The 16,262-nt window shown below is 33.3% G+C and overlaps 1 pseudogene across 1 annotated transcript; it reads right to left on the bottom strand.

The window, feature by feature from the left end:
• Positions 1–1,090: 1,090 nt before the first annotated feature.
• LOC146925039 (rRNA (cytosine-C(5))-methyltransferase NOP2C-like) lies at positions 1,091–6,137 on the bottom strand (annotated as a pseudogene). The gene is made up of 7 exons (XR_015010346.1): positions 5,689–6,137; positions 5,369–5,603; positions 3,313–3,514; positions 2,824–2,892; positions 2,059–2,287; positions 1,506–1,568; positions 1,091–1,366 (listed from the first exon to the last, which is right to left on the bottom strand). The product of XR_015010346.1 is annotated as an rRNA (cytosine-C(5))-methyltransferase NOP2C-like (transcript).
• Between the last annotated feature and the right edge of the window lie 10,125 nt (positions 6,138–16,262).

Below are 16,262 nucleotides of genomic sequence, written 5' to 3' on the forward strand. Positions count from 1 at the left end.
GGAACAACACAATAAAATAGTTTATTCTCTCTTTCTAGGTTATGAAAAATACTTAGTTGATGTGTGTTGATCAATGTATAAGAGGGAGTATTCATATCAGTAGTGATATATATCGTGATGACCAATCTCGCGAATTACGAAGTGACTATTTCATCATATACTTTTTCTTTTCTTTTACGATCACGATTTCATTCATTCTTTTTTTTTTTTTTTAACATTTACTCCACTTTTTTTATAAGATGGACTTGAATCAGTGCATGTTGTTTTAAATATAGACACCATTATTTCTGAAATTCTAGCTTCAAATGGAAATTTTGAAAATTTGGATGATAATCTGTATTTAGAAGAAACCAAAAAGAAAGATCAAATGACATGTACAAGAAACAATGTTAGCACTTCATATATTTTGTAAATTTCGATGTTAATTCAATCCCCTCTGAATTGGTTCATATTTATTATTTTTTATTTGAATATCTCATGTATATTGTAAATTATAGGAAGATGAAGTAGAAATAATAAATGAAATGAAACAGAGAAATCTAGAACAAGAAAAGGACCTGTCAATAATAAGAATGATCAATACAAAGTCCTAGAGGTGTTCATACAAGCTTGGTAAGAAATAACATAGAGGGGAAAGATGAAGAGGCAGCAACAACAATGTGATGTTGTTGCAGCAACAACATTGTGATGTTGTAGATGCAAATGTGTTAATTTGCTTAACCCTACAATTATGGATTAGTAGTAATTGATTGATATCAGACTAGTATCTCACATAACTAGTAATATCAAGAAAGAGAGGCAGAGAGGGGAGGGGAGGGGAGGGGAGGGGAGGGGAAGGGAAGGGACAATAGCAAAAGTAGCCGAGATGGCAAGTAAAAGAGCATAATTATAGCTTTTATCTTCCACTAAATTGTTTCTTAATCTTTAGTAATGTTAATAACCACGTGTTGACCATATTGTAAGTATATTTATATTCCAGTTTAATTTAATCACAATATATAAATAAATTCTAAAAACTTCAAAAAAAAAAAATTCAAAACATTTTTGGTTAGGCACATGTATTATTAGAAAATTTGAAGCAAATCGAGAATGGTTTTGAATGAGAAATTTTGAATATAATAATTTAAATTAGTTTTGGGAATGTGCAACCCCCAATATTAAAAGTCTAAATGTGCTTAACTGTCGCATCGCCAACTATTTTGTCTTTCGGCGGAAATTCACAAAGCCAAATAAACCATCTTGCAAATAGTTATCAGGTATCTTTATACCCAACAGCAAACTAAGCAATGAAGAATCCAATCGTATCAAGGGGAGATGATGGGTCGGATCTCTGAACAAGGTTTTCCTCACAAGGTCGCAACCATTCCTTGTAAATCAAGACAAAATAAAAGTTATATACGTCAAAACTGCAGCAAATATTGTCAGTCAAATTTCAAGCAACACAGCATCATCACAGATGTTTGTGAATGTGAGAGGTTGATGGAAAAATGGAAGAAGGTACTTACTCTACATATCCATCAGGAAACTCACAGCTACCAACAAGACCGGGTCCTCCAATTTTTTGGGTGCTGGAATAAATGAACAAGCAAGTTGTGTGAGTGTTAGCTATTAAGTAATTACAGGAAAACCAAACATTAAAAATTTGTTTGCAGTTATGTCTATCAATCCATATTTTTGGTTAAGTGGCCTAATGGCTATAAATTCACTTTTTAAGTGAATAAGTGAGGACTCCGGAACCCCAACCCCTGCAGATGTAACGCAATGTCCCTACTACCAAGTGAGTTATGCTCACCGAGTTACGGGAACATATCAATCCATTTTTATAAGACAACAATTCAGCCTTCGAAGCCTCATCAATTGAAAAAACAAAATGGAAAAGCTAGCTGGTAAAAAAATTAGCATGAAACCAGTGGTGCCAAAGACAAATATTTGCATTTATCCAAAGCATATCGAACTAATGCTTCATTGGTGGTAAAAAAAAATTAGCATGAAACTGTGGTGCCAAAGAAAAATATTTGTGTTAATCCAAAGCATATTGAACTAATGCATCATTCTCACCAGGATTAATACACAGCTATTCAAGATAGCATCAAAAGATAAGTTTTGCAAAGGTCAGCCCGGTGCACAAAGATCTCCCGCATATGCTGGGTCTGGGGAGGGGTCACACCATTTGGTGTATTGTACGCAGTCGTACCCTGTTTTTACACAAGAGGTTGTTTCCAGGACTTGAACCCGTGACTTTCAGTCACATGACAACAACTTTACCGTTGCGCCAAGCCTCCCCCTCCTAGTTTTACATAAACATCGCAAAAAGAAAAAAGGGAAACAAAACTTATAAAGTCTCCACCCATACATATCATGTCGGTTTGAGTGCAGCATTTTGACACACAACAAACCCCGAGATAATTAAAAAACAAATAAAAATTATATCTTGTATGATGTATGATGCTGTGCCTACAGCTTGGCTGCAAGCCTGGAACAGATTCCAAACAATAGAATATATTTCAAACAATTACAAAATAAAACAATTAGCATTTAGCAGCAGTGTGTTAACAAATATGTTTAAACGTATTTATTCTAGTTATGAAACCCCATTCAGCAGGGAGCCAATGCAAGTGTAAATCCTGACGGTAAAACAGGAAAAGTCGATATTACGATTACTTATCCTGCATCATATGCCCTAAGAAACAAGAATTTAGAAACCCAAAAAGAGTGCACGTGAATACAATAAAACTACTGTTGATAGAAATCTTGTAATAATAAGGTTAAGCATGCATAAAGCAATGTGATCAACAAAATGTGAAAGATTCAATTGTGTCCTACCAATTGAACAGCCTGGTCAAACATCCTTCTCTGGTATTCCGCATGGCTTCTCAAAGATTCGATTGTCTCCTACCAAAAAACAAGGCATTGCATGGTCACTTACATTTTCCGAAGAGAAAAAAAATCTGTTTTTCTTTTCAATGCTTAAATTTCTATCTATATATCAGAAAAAAACAATAACAAACTTAACCAACCAAACAGAGATGAAGACTACAAATTACACTGGCTTCAGAAATATTGATCCATTACTTCTACATCCTATAGAATATTCTAGTTATATGTGAAGATATAAACGTTATGGAGCAGGGTTTCGTTGTTGACAATTACATGTACTAATAAATCCAGAAGTGAAAAATGAGTCAACTCCTACTTGAAATATGCAGGTCCCTATCTGCTATCTATATTTGCATCAGTGCATGCAAATTGATCTGAGCGTGTGAGTATAAGTTCAAGTAAATGCAGGGAAAATTTCAATGAAAGATCTTCTACCTCTACAGCAAATAACCGAGGCCTTAAACCAAGGGCATAACAGGAAGCATCAAGAAGAACTCTACCAAAACTGTCAGGTTTAAAACCTTTTGATTTATTAACCCTGCCACCCCCACTCTGATTTCTACCAGGTCCATTTCACGCTCTTCTATGCTCTTTCTGATCTCAGATTTGCTAGGGTCACGTGCCTTTTCACCTTTACCTATTGTTTACATTATTTATAAATAGATCCATAAATTTTTCAGAGAAAAATACCACTTAAGTCTATACAAACATTTCAGAAAAAATAATTATTAACCAAAGTGGCACTAGTGATCATTATACATCCAAGTCTATACAAACATAAAACGGGAACGAAGAAGAAAAATAAATGATAATTTTATGATGGTAAAGATATATGTTGACCTTCAACAAACTAACATCCAACAGTGAAAGACAATTAACCACAGGTTAAATATAAATTTCTCTAATGTTAAAATTTAGCAAGGACTGGAAATAAAAAGAGTTTGTAGAGGAAGTGCTTGGCTGGCAGATCAAATAATAACTATATAAGAAAAACATAAATTTAGACAATTAAAGAGCAATTCAATGTGAGGAATGCTATTTAAAGAGAAAGATATTCTAACGAATTCATAGCGAATGGGTTATTTGCACTAAGTTTGGTAGTTAGCGGAAAACATGGGTAGTGGAGGATGAAAATGAAAGAGAAGCACTACCCTTTAAATTACACGTCGTGAATCTTTCGTGATTTATTTTTCCGCGATATGCAGCATTTTCCATTCAATGTTAACCCAATAATTAAACACATAAGACTAGACAACAAATGCATTAGTGGTTTTAATCTTCCTTACGGTCCAGATCCAAGTACAACACCAAAAAAGACATGGTTTTCTCCTGACAAGGACTTTATTCCTTCCACTAATATGACAAAATCACAAAACAATAATCAGTATGACTTCTGCACAACATACACCCTATTAATACAAACAAGGCTAATGTTAACTTGTGCCCTCAAGGCACATGTTAAGATACTCATTATAGAAATACACATATCAAAAGGCGTGCATTCAACTTTTTAAAAGTTGTTATATTGTGTTTTCCAATGCAAAATTACTCTATTTAAGTTGCTTAACATGTGCCCTAAGGGCACAAGTTAACATGACCCTACAAACAATAACTGGCACATGAAAGCATAACTGCCTCTTAAATAAATAAACAATAACTTCCTCTGCGGCATCATTAGATCAAACATGAAGTTCTGTGACAAAATCAATTAATAATAATTTTTAGCCATAAACCTTATGCCATTTCCCTTAGAAGCCCCTAATAATTCAGCCTATATTCATGTATAATTTTTGCATGCTTGATACAACTTTTGCAGGAAAATAGAAATCTTAACATTTATTTTGTGACAATGAATATAGAAGTGATAGTTTGATAAGCATTCATCGGACATTGTTAGCATAAATACCTAATGCATTAAGCCATAAAATACGCCATAAATACCTAATGCATTAAATGCATGTACATGCAATAAGCCATAAATACCTAATGCATTAAATGATTAATCTTCACCTTTTTCTATAACCTGTATGCAATAAAATACGCAGACAGAAATATTGGAAAGATATACTACCTCTGTCTCACTATTATTAGTGTTCTATATGCAATAAAATACGCAGACAGAAATATTGGCAAGATAGACTACCTCTGTCTCATTATTATAAGTGTTCTATATTTTTGTCTCAAATTGTTTGTCCCTTGAGAATGCCAATGCAGTATTTTTTTTTAACTTTCCTATAATTCACTCAATTAATTAATCCACCTAACTACTACTTTCAACCAGTTCAATTGATGTGGTAGTTTAGTCTTAACATGTTATTTTACTATACAAATAAGCATAACAAATCATTTTCTTAAGAAATATGCATTCCCTTAAAGGACACCCGTAATGAGACGAAGAGAGTATTTATTAGCGCGTCTAATGCTTTCTGTAATGTGTAAATTGACAGCAAATCAGCAAGTGGCAACTAGCAAGTACGGGAATAGAACTTACCCATCACTTTCTCCAAAGTCTCAGTTTTAAAACTTTCGGTACCAAGAGGTGACATTCTTTCTACTTGCAAATTTGAAGACACTTGATTTTTCACATCATTTGTGGCATTGTTATGGCATGTATCAATAAAGGTATCAATATCATTTCTTCGAGAAACAGATTTAAGAGTATCTAACTCAAATGCTTTAATGCAACTCAAACCCAATTCAGCTGCCAAATTTTCAATATCCAGCACCTAGAGACCATAAAAAAATGGTATGTTAAGAAACCAGAAATCTATCACAAGTCTGCAAGATTCAAATACAGTTTGGAATTTCTACCTTGTCATGAGATCTATCAGTTGCAATGACCTCTCCTTTATCCTTCATATGTATTGCAATTACAGTTGTTTTCCCTCCTGGTGCAGTACACATATCTAGAACCCGCTCATCCATTTATGAATCTGAATAACAAAATTAATTTGTATAAAGGAATTAAGACAAAAACTTATAAAGAGGAGAGGATAACAAACACAACAGCAGAAATTAAAAATAAATGAGCAAAGAATGACATTTATGATAACACCCCATATAACTTTCTAGAATATTGTACAGGATATTATTATCTGATAATGGACAATTACTAATCATGCAAACTTTAAGTAGTGTATCTTGTCCTGATGTAAGACAAGAAATTTCAATTTCCCTGTAATTCGAATATAACATCCCATATAATTATTCTAGAATGTTAAACAAGACATTACAACTGGTACTGGATAATTAAAATTATAGAGTCATTATACGGATGTTATATTTGGTATCAGAGCCTAGTTTGATTACCAAAAACCACTACTCAGCCTAGCATTTACCATATTGCCACTAGTAGTGAAAATGACCAAAATATAATTTCTTTTCATTTCCCAATCATTCTTGGTTAAACTATTTCTAATTCTAATTAATCATCTTCCCATTATTAATTAAAATGTGGGTTGTTACATTTATAGTAACATTTAGTTTTTTTATCCATCATAGTATAAAATGCATAGTTTTGAAACTCGGCTCGAACCGGCCGGTTGGACCGGTCGAACCGGGAACCGGTGGGTAGACCGGTTCGAGCATACCTTCGGATCGGCCATGCAGTTGGCTCGGCGAGAACCGGTCAAAACCGGTCAAACTCGGTAAAAACCGGTGACTCGGCCGAGTTATGGGTTGAACCGGTTCTTCTCTCTTTTTTTTTTTTTTTTTGCTTTTAACTTAAATCATGTTACAAAAAATGCCACAGATGGGAGTTGAACTTGTGACCCACCCAATAAGAAACAACTTCCTAACCACTGAAGTGCTTGTTCATTTTGTTTTAAATTTTCTTTTAATAAGAATATATTAAGCAAATTTTTGGATAAGATTATAATTGTCAAAACATTGAATACTGTACAATGCAAATACACATCAATTATTATTTTTTAGTTGATTAAAATGCCTCACAAAATTAACGTTTAATACTTTACAAGGCAAATACCTATCGATTTTTTTTATAAAAATAACTCACAATATTAACGGACAAAATCATAGACATATATAATTATAAAGCTTCCCTAACAAAAATATAATTATAAAGCTCAAATATTTTATTTAAAGCTCATGAATAATTACTCTTCGCTTTTTTTTATCGCATGAATAATTAGTCTATTAAATTATGTTTGTTGGATATTTATTTTTATTTTATATATATTATTATTTTAGTTGTTGGAGTAATCGAGTCACCGGTTCAATCCGATTTAATCTAATTAAATACCTATACAAATTTAATCTTAACACCGGGTTATCTAACCGAGTCATTCGATTCTGTCGTGCGGTTCAACCAATGACCCGATGGTTCAACCATCGGCTCAGTGACTCAGTGCCTCTGCCGAGTCGATGACCGAGCTGAGTTTTAAAACTATGATAAAATGTCCATCATACAGAAGTAGAACTCCCTTTTTCAAGATAATAGAAGAAGAAAGCAAAAAAAATCCGAATATTGAATGAAGGAATAAGTAAACAGAGGTATGTATATCTACCTTTTCAAACATTAAAATTAAAAATAATTTCTCAATACATACTTTTCGGTCCAAGTGACCTATTGGCTTGATAATAAATAAACTTATGATTAAGATTAGAATTCATGACTCCTGTAAATGCAAAACAAAATTACAGAAAATTAAACAAGAAAGGCATATTGGCTCAAAAGATCATTCTAATCCCTTTGCCGATCTAGCATCCAACAACCTACACTCCTCCACTAAAAGGCCATGTTCTGAGGTTCCTATGAATTGCAGAAAACCACTATCCAATTTTGGTTCAAATTCAATTTCTCACAGTTGTGGTTGAAACTAAGTTGTTAATCGCGGATAGCGGTGCGGAGCGCTAGACTCCAAAACAAATATAGCAGGATAGCTGCTATTACAAAGACTCAAAAACAGTATACAAACTAAACATAAAATTAAAACATTAAATCCCAACAGGATATATAAACACTCAAAATAGCAAGATTAAAGGGACAAACATATTTAATAATTTGGTTGTTTGTCACTATTATTAAAAATCAAAACCCAATATAACTTAACTGCAAGTTCTAAAAGTAATCAAAAGAAGAGAGAATAACAAAAGAACAGTGGAAAGCCAGACAAACAGAAGAACGGAGGAACAGAAGAAAGGAAACAAAAAGAGCAGAGAAGAACAGTCATCTCACTCTACGCACACAGAAGAAGGAGAAGCAAGAGAAACAGAGGCCGTCACTTAAAAACTGATTAAAGTTACAGACACAGCGGAGCAATTGGACCAATAGGACTGTGACTTTGACGCAATTCTCAACCGCGGCTGACGCACCTGTTGAACGCAGATTGCTGGTCGAACACATTGTGACCACCCTGTGAATCTGTGGTTGCCCACGAAAGCAGCGCAATTGACAACGTAAGTATTAAATATGGAATACCAGTGTTGTTAAATAGCAGCTATAGTGGCGCTATACCGCTATAGCGTAGAGGAATTTGGACAAACCACTATTGTCCCGCGATATGCTATTTAGTACAAAATGTTGTCAAATAGCTGGTATAGTAACACTGTGGCACTATTGCATAGCAGAATTTTAACAGTTTGCTATTTTCCGTTATCTGCGATCGACAACATTGTGGATTACTTGCGGAAGATCTCTCTAATCCCATTGCAAATATGACATAGAACCTCCTCTCCCTCCCTCCACATGAATGCCTGAAAAACACTATCTTATATGTGGGTTGAAAATGAACTTGTCAAAGTAGAGTTTAATTTGGAGACTTTACTAATAGGATATAGTGCAAAGGCATTTGCAACCAAGGAAAACAAATAGACAAACATTGTACATCACACCAAGGGAATGAGACTGTAACTTACGTACCTAAAGCATGAGCAGAAATAATGCTTGGCCGGTTTTGAAAATACAATTTCATTTCTCCTGCAAAATCAAAATAAAAAGGGTGTTACATAAGATAAAATGATGAAATTCGATTGAGCATAGAAAAATGGAAGAATTAGGGTTTAGTGTGATTACGTCAGAGCGAAGAGATAAGCGTTGATGAAGTAGTCGTGAAGTTGAGGGTTCCAATTAAGGGTAGGGGCGTTGTGAAGGAGAAGAATCGTGATCGTTCGGAAGTGTTCTGCAAGTGCTGAGGAAGAACGACTCCCTCCCTCCCCTCCCCTCCCCTTTCTTCATTCAAAAAAGAATAATATATTTTATTTTGTTGAGGGAATAAAATTTCATATTGAAAATCCATTTTGAATCGAATAAACAAATAAAATTGAGTTTTGTTTTCAAAAATAAAAAATAAAATTGCGTTTTTTCTTCAAAATAAAATAAAATTGAGTTTTATAGTTTTATGAACGATAAAGATTGATACATTACAACCCTCTACATCACTCTAAAATATTTCCCATAAACAAATTTATGGTTTGTGTGACCACATTTTTTCAGTTGTGTGACAACTATTCATAAGTTGAAAAATGTGGTCACCCGTATTTAGTTGTGTGACCACATTTTTCAACTTTTAAATAGTGGTCACGCAACTGAAAAATGTGATTCTTCTATTTTTGGTTAACTGAAATTTTTTAGAGTGGTACAAAGAGATATACACGTTGAAGGTGTCTATCTATCATTGTTCTTTATGAATTGAGTGAGTGGGGTGAGTATGAAGCATGACAATATTATGCAGTTCTGAAGAATTATCATATTGCTTTTAGAAAGGAGAATCATGTAATTGAAAGTGAAAAGATATATGGGATCAATTAGTGTAAGGTTATGATTTTGCCTATTCATTGGACCGTACCGCCACAATACACAAAAATGGATATACATTTTAACCATTAAAATCAAGCTTTGTCATGAACAAAATAAAAACAAATAATTGAAAAATTTGAAACAAAATTATAGGAAAAAGTACTTTTGATTTATGCAATTTGTTATGTCAAACAGTGATTACAAAAATTTCTTTAATTGAATATAATTTTTTTAATTATTTGAAAAAGTTATTTGTGGAAGAATGGATTGATTTATAGTTTCAAAACTTATATCTACAAATTATTAATTTTTGCCCATTTTTACTTATATATAAATTGTATTACTCTTATATACTATACTCTTATAAATTGTATTAAGTTTTGGCAGTGGTTTGTGGGGTGATGCACAAACCCTTACCCCTTCTTTCTCCAAAAATAAGTTTGTCTATAAATTATGTCACTCATTGTCAAATCAATCCCCGAAGTATTTATCTTATCTGCCAAATAAATGTTAAACACTAAAATAATGTGTTTAAATTAAACAAAGGGTGGACACACCCTTTTTTGTGAAACTTTGTAGATTTAGAGAAACTTGGTTTAGTTTGAAACTTGGTGAAGAAATCGGTGGTGTATCTGTGTTTGATTTGTTCTGATTGGGCAATGGACATATAGTAATGTGTAAAAAGCTAAAGACTTGGTTACAAGGAAGATAATGGCATTGAAGAAAGCTTGGAACCAGAGAGTGTGAAGTTTATGGCAAGAGAGATACTTGTTTTGAGGAAGCTTGATCATCCAGATGATGTAAATCTTGAAGGTTTGGTTACCTCTAAAATGTCATGTAATCTTTATTTGGTGTTTGAATATATGGAACATTGCTGGCCTTTCTGTTGGTCAAGGTGTTAAGTTCGCTGAATTTTAAGCTCATTATGCTATGGAGTACTTTTTTTTCGGATTTAAACATGAAGTTATTTCATTTGGTTTGGTTGCATTAATATTCTTTATAGAGTTTAGCCTTTTGATCTTGCTCTTATGTCTTTCTAGGGGAAGTTGGGTCCTCTTTTACCATTCTAATTCTAACCACGTTTGGTTTATCTCTCTTGTATGGTATACTAATATAGTATTTAACTTACATTTTCTCTCTGACGTTACTGCTTTGAATGTCCTTTATATTAAATCTGCAAAAAGTGAATTTATGACCCAAAATTTGAAATGTTTTTGCTTTCTTCTCTTATATGGAAAGAACTTGACTTAAGAAAAGTGTTGTTTTTCGATTTAAAATATACCGAACGAAATTACTGGGTGAGTCACGACCAGGTCGCTTTCTTTAAGACGTTTCGCGGCACTACCCTAGTTTGTGTAAGGTAGACTAACAACCACGCCGTCTCCAGGATAAAACAGCCCAGATCACTGTTACGAGTATATACTGCACCGTATATAGTCGCTCGAGAATTACACCTCAAAGTATGGTTCAATCGTTTGATCGAAGCCACTCGATACGGTACGTAACCGCTCTATTCGAAACCGTATGGTTCAATCGTTCGATCGAAGCCACTCGATACGGTACGTAACCGCTCTATTCAAAACCGACGGGACAGAAAGGAGTAGAAGCAGAAGAAACTTATTAAAACAAGTCGGAGGGAGAAGAGAGGAAAAAGCACAGGAAGCATCGACTGTGAATTTTCGGTGTGAAGAATGAGTGGGGCGAGCTCTCCTTTTATAGGCAGAGTTCGTAACAAAAAAAACGGGTTACTTGGGGATTAAGTCTGCTTAATCCTTAAGCAACTTGGGGATTAAGTCAGCTTAATCCTTAAGCAAACGCGTTTTGTTTCTTAATTGGAAATATCCGGAATTTTTCTGGATACGCGTTTTTGGATCGGGTCGGATTGTAACACATCAATTTGTTACGCGTAACGCTTTCGTATAATGAAAAATTAATTAATTAATTAATTTAACATTTTCAAGTGACAAAAAAATATATATCAATTTTTTAACCCATGACCCAAGCCCAAGCCCGGCCCGACCGGTCGGACGGCGGCGTCTCGCGCGATATATATATTTTGTAAGCGTTCACCCGTTCAGAAAAATGGGTACCCCAAGGGCACACCCTTGGAGGTCACCCCACCCTTATATAAACACTTACTAGTTGGGGTGACTCTCCAATGTGGGACATTTTTAAGTCACATACCCACACACTAGTTTCTCATAGTGTTTTCTTTCCAATTTTCTCACTGGAATTAACTAGTGTTCCAACAAAAAGTGTTACAGTTACAACAATATCACGAGTCGAGTAATATTTTGTGAGTCTTGAGAAGCCTAATAATAGATTTACTTGGTTGTTATGAAATTTTCTTTTTTTTTTTCATATTTAGTTTACCCCTACGATTCAAATGGAAAACAGAGTTTCAATATCACATAGGGTCCATTATTTTTCATGGAGATTTTTTCATTTAGTACTAGGTGAAGTCATGTGAAAAGCATTGCCTTTTAAATTATCAGTGAGACTGGATGGAAGAAAGTCTCGTTCATATTATGATAAAATGTTAAAAGAAACCTTGTACTGAAAGGCTAAATTGTCTCTCGTATTTTTCATTTGTGAACCTTGTAGATTTAGAGAAACTTGGTTTAGTTCGAAACTTAGTTTCTCTAAATCTACAAAGTTCACAAATAAGGGTGTGTCTACCCTTTGGTTTAAATTAAACACATTATTTTAATTTTTAGTATTTATTTGACAGTATTAGGGATCAGTTTAATAGATAAGATAAATAATTCAGAGATCGATTGATAGTGAGTGACATAATTCAGGGACTATTTTGTTTTTTAATGAATAACTTGATTCGATAATGTAACAATTTGTAATGACTTTCATTTAATAAAAATTAGCTAAAAAAATTCAATTTTTTATTTATCAAATTTGTCTTTGTACACGTGGAAGCTGACTCGAAACTCCACATCAACGTTTAACATGATACATCATCACTATTAATATTGAGATTTGACGGAGGGACTAAATTGATGGATGTCCGTAAAATTTAGGGACTTATTAGTTATTTCAAAAATTTTGGGGACGAAATCAACCGAGACATACAAATTCGAGGATCTATTCACTCGTATTAGGTTGTCTTGGAAATCTTTTATGTTATGCTCATAGTTTATGCGATTATGTTAATTCCTCCTAACAACGTTAAATGTTCATTCCTTCAAAAAAAAAAAAACGTTAAATGTTCATATGCATGAATGACACGAATATATTATAATGAATGTTTATTGAATTTATAGTGGGAATGATACACCATTAACCATGCATTCACTTAATTGGTAAAATAATACTTGTTGCAGGAGTATTAATTTTTAAAAATTTATATTTTAAAATGCCAATTTGGATTGATTGGTTGTATTATTGCATCAACTCAAACGCATATTTTAAAAATGAAATTTTTGACTAGCTTAAGTTTGGTTTAGAAATTCTCTCAAAAAAAAAAAGTTTGGTTTAGAAATGGACTAATCTATCACAATGTGGCGAATCAATATTTGTGAAGAAAATAAGGCTTTGTTTGTTAATAAATAGTCAATAAATTAGCTTATATCGGATGAGTTTATAACTGATAAGTTAGTTTATAGAAGATAAAAGATATTCCTATTGATTGAATATGTGGTGTATGATAAAATTAACGGTTGAACTAAATTATAAATATGAAATGACATAAAAATATATTTAATTAATATACAATATTTTAAAATTAAGACTACAGAGGTAAAATCGATATAAAAATTGATAAACTATAAAATACTTGAATTAGCTTATGACAAAACGTCATAAGCTAGTAAAATAAGGTTGACTTTGTTGAGATGAAATCCAAAAATTCATATTTAATGTTTTAATGATAATAAACATCTAATTATATTTTTATGGGTTCTAATCTTATTATTATCTAACACATGTGCTTATGAGTGATTCAAATATTAAACAGATCATAGAATTATATGGCAAATCATAGTGATGAAGATGGCAAAACAAATAAAAGAAATGCCAACTAACAACACTCATTTTTTAACGCTCTCTATAACACTTATTTTTTTATTGGATGAAATCAATATATGTCCAACCACTTTTTGGGAGTTGATTTTTCAAAATATAAACTTACAATATTTTAAACCAATAAAAAAATGAATATTAAAGAATGTGTTAAGAAAATGTTGCTAGCATTATTCAACCAAATAATTCAAAGTATAGGAGTGAAAAAACATTCTGGTAATCACTCACAAATTCATTTGCTGAAAGTCAACTTCTCAAAAGGAGAAAACTAAGAAAATTGCTGTTGACACATTACATAAGGCTGTGACACACATATAAAAGACGTTTTTGCCCCCTCGGCAGTTAACTGCCGAGGAAAAATAAACCCGGCTGCAGTTAACTACCGAGGAAAACCTCGGTAGTTAACTACCGAGGAAAATGAAAACTCCATCGTTGCTGTTATCGTTTGATGGATTTGCTGTTTGCGTTTACTGTTTTTTGGGTTGCATCATCACCATCACATGAATTTGTTTGTTGGGTTTTGTTTGCTAGTTTATTTTATTATTGTTTTCCTTCATGCCTAAAATTGATTAAAAAAAGCATCAAACACGTGAAGGATTTCAAAATCAACTGTCTTTGAAGGATTTGGGATAACTATAAGTGAAAAAGACAACAAACTGAAAAAGAGAGATTTAACTCATGGATAATTTGTTAAGGATTTAAGGATGAGTTTGATGGATTTTAACGATGCCTTTCAAAGGATTTAACAATTTTTTTCATCAATTGTTTTCCTTTCGGTTATGCCGCCTGAAAGCAAGTCATGTTTGCAGCCATCATGGCTAAAGTGTGAGCAACTGCAGTGATCTCTCTCGCAGTCACACAACCCAAGAATTGTTTTCCTTTCGGTTATGCCGCCTGAAAGCAAGTCATGTTTGCAGCCATCATGGCTAAAGTGTGAGCAACTGCAGTGATCTCTCTCGCAGTCACACAACCCAAGAGTTTGATATAGCGGTGCAGAGTATTAAACAGTGTAAACCAAGGAAGATGATGATGATAATTTGAGTTTTCATTTTCCTCGGTAGTTAACTACCGAGGTTTCCCTCGGTAGTTAACTGCAGCCGGGTTTATTTTTCCTCGGTAGTTAACTGCCGAGGGGGTAAAAGCGTATTTTACATGTGTGTCCCAGCCTTCTCAAATATGTGAACAGCAATTTTCGAAAACTAAAGTGCTCTCATGGAACATTTATTCAAGGAACACTGCGTTAAAAGAACTTATTAAATGCCAAGGCTTTTTAAGTACGTTTGAGATAACATGTTACATGGTCAAATATATTATAGGCATATTATATTGCAAAAGAAACATACTATCTGTATCTGAAAGCATGCTTCCTGTTTTGGAAGCTAGAACTACACCTGTAAAGGCATTTGAACAAATAAGAAGTCAACAGCACATCATACTGACATGGTGTTAAGTTTCACTTTCCATGATATTAGAAGACAGAAGAGATGTACTTGTATCACAAAAGACACGCAACTGTTCAAGATTTTCAAGGTGGTCCTCTGCAAGTAGGACCATAACATCCGCATCAACAAAGTACAATTTAATGAAGTTCTCTGAATTCTGATGAGGTGGCAAGATATGTATTCCAACTTTGCCTTTTGAAAACTCATATATTTCTCATCAACAAGGATCACTCTCGTCTATAAAAGAAGGCCATGCAAAGGATAAAACATTGAGTCATTTTGAAGCAATATCCATACACTTGATTTTTATTCATCAAGAAATCTTAAAGGCTCTTTCATTCATTGACTTGAACGATACAAATTTGTTGAGTTCTTTAGAAAGGCTCCAAACAAATCAAAGCCATAGCAAAAGTCTTCAAGATTTCACCGAGTGTTTTAATGATTGTAAATTGTAAAAGCTAGTAGAGTAAAAACTAAGGCAAAAAAAAGTATAAGGAAATAAATTGTATAGATCCAAGAAGTGATTTAAAGAAAAGATATAGTTGAGATATGATTAATACTAAACTACATATTAAAAAATCTCACAGTATTGTGGGGATTAAAGTAGCCGACATTGGATGAACCAGTATAATTCTTTGTGTCTGATTTCTCTTTCCTTATCTTACTTTCTTTTCAATATCACACACTTCGCAATTATTATTGTTTATTCACTAACCAACTAATCCAATCCAAGTATTCACTTGAGATTCCCTAAAAAAAAATTATTCACTTGAGATATTTTTACCCATAAATTGATCACAATTCAATCCCTCTTTGATATTATTTTACTACGGACTTGATCACCCGATCCCTTAATTTTTTTTTTTAATTTAGCCCAATAAATATTATAAATTTCATTTTGATCTCATACCTATTCGTGTTTACCATCGTGGTCCTATCCTTTAGTTTTTTTCTTCCGGAAAACGTTAGCTTTGTGCGGTTGGTATTTTACGTGGCAAAATCAATAGGTGATATGAAAGAGGAGGAAAATTAAGCTTCTTCCTCCTTATTTGCGCCGCCAGCTCCCTTCATCTTCATCTTTGCTTCTTATTCCACCTTCATTTTCTCTTTTTTTTGTCGCTAACATGTCGAATTAGGCATACGAACCTAGTCAT

Source organism: Medicago sativa, chromosome 5 (genome assembly GCF_051527215.1).
Source record: "Medicago sativa cultivar Bolivia chromosome 5, Bolivia_mono, whole genome shotgun sequence".
NCBI lineage: Eukaryota > Viridiplantae > Streptophyta > Magnoliopsida > Fabales > Fabaceae > Medicago > Medicago sativa.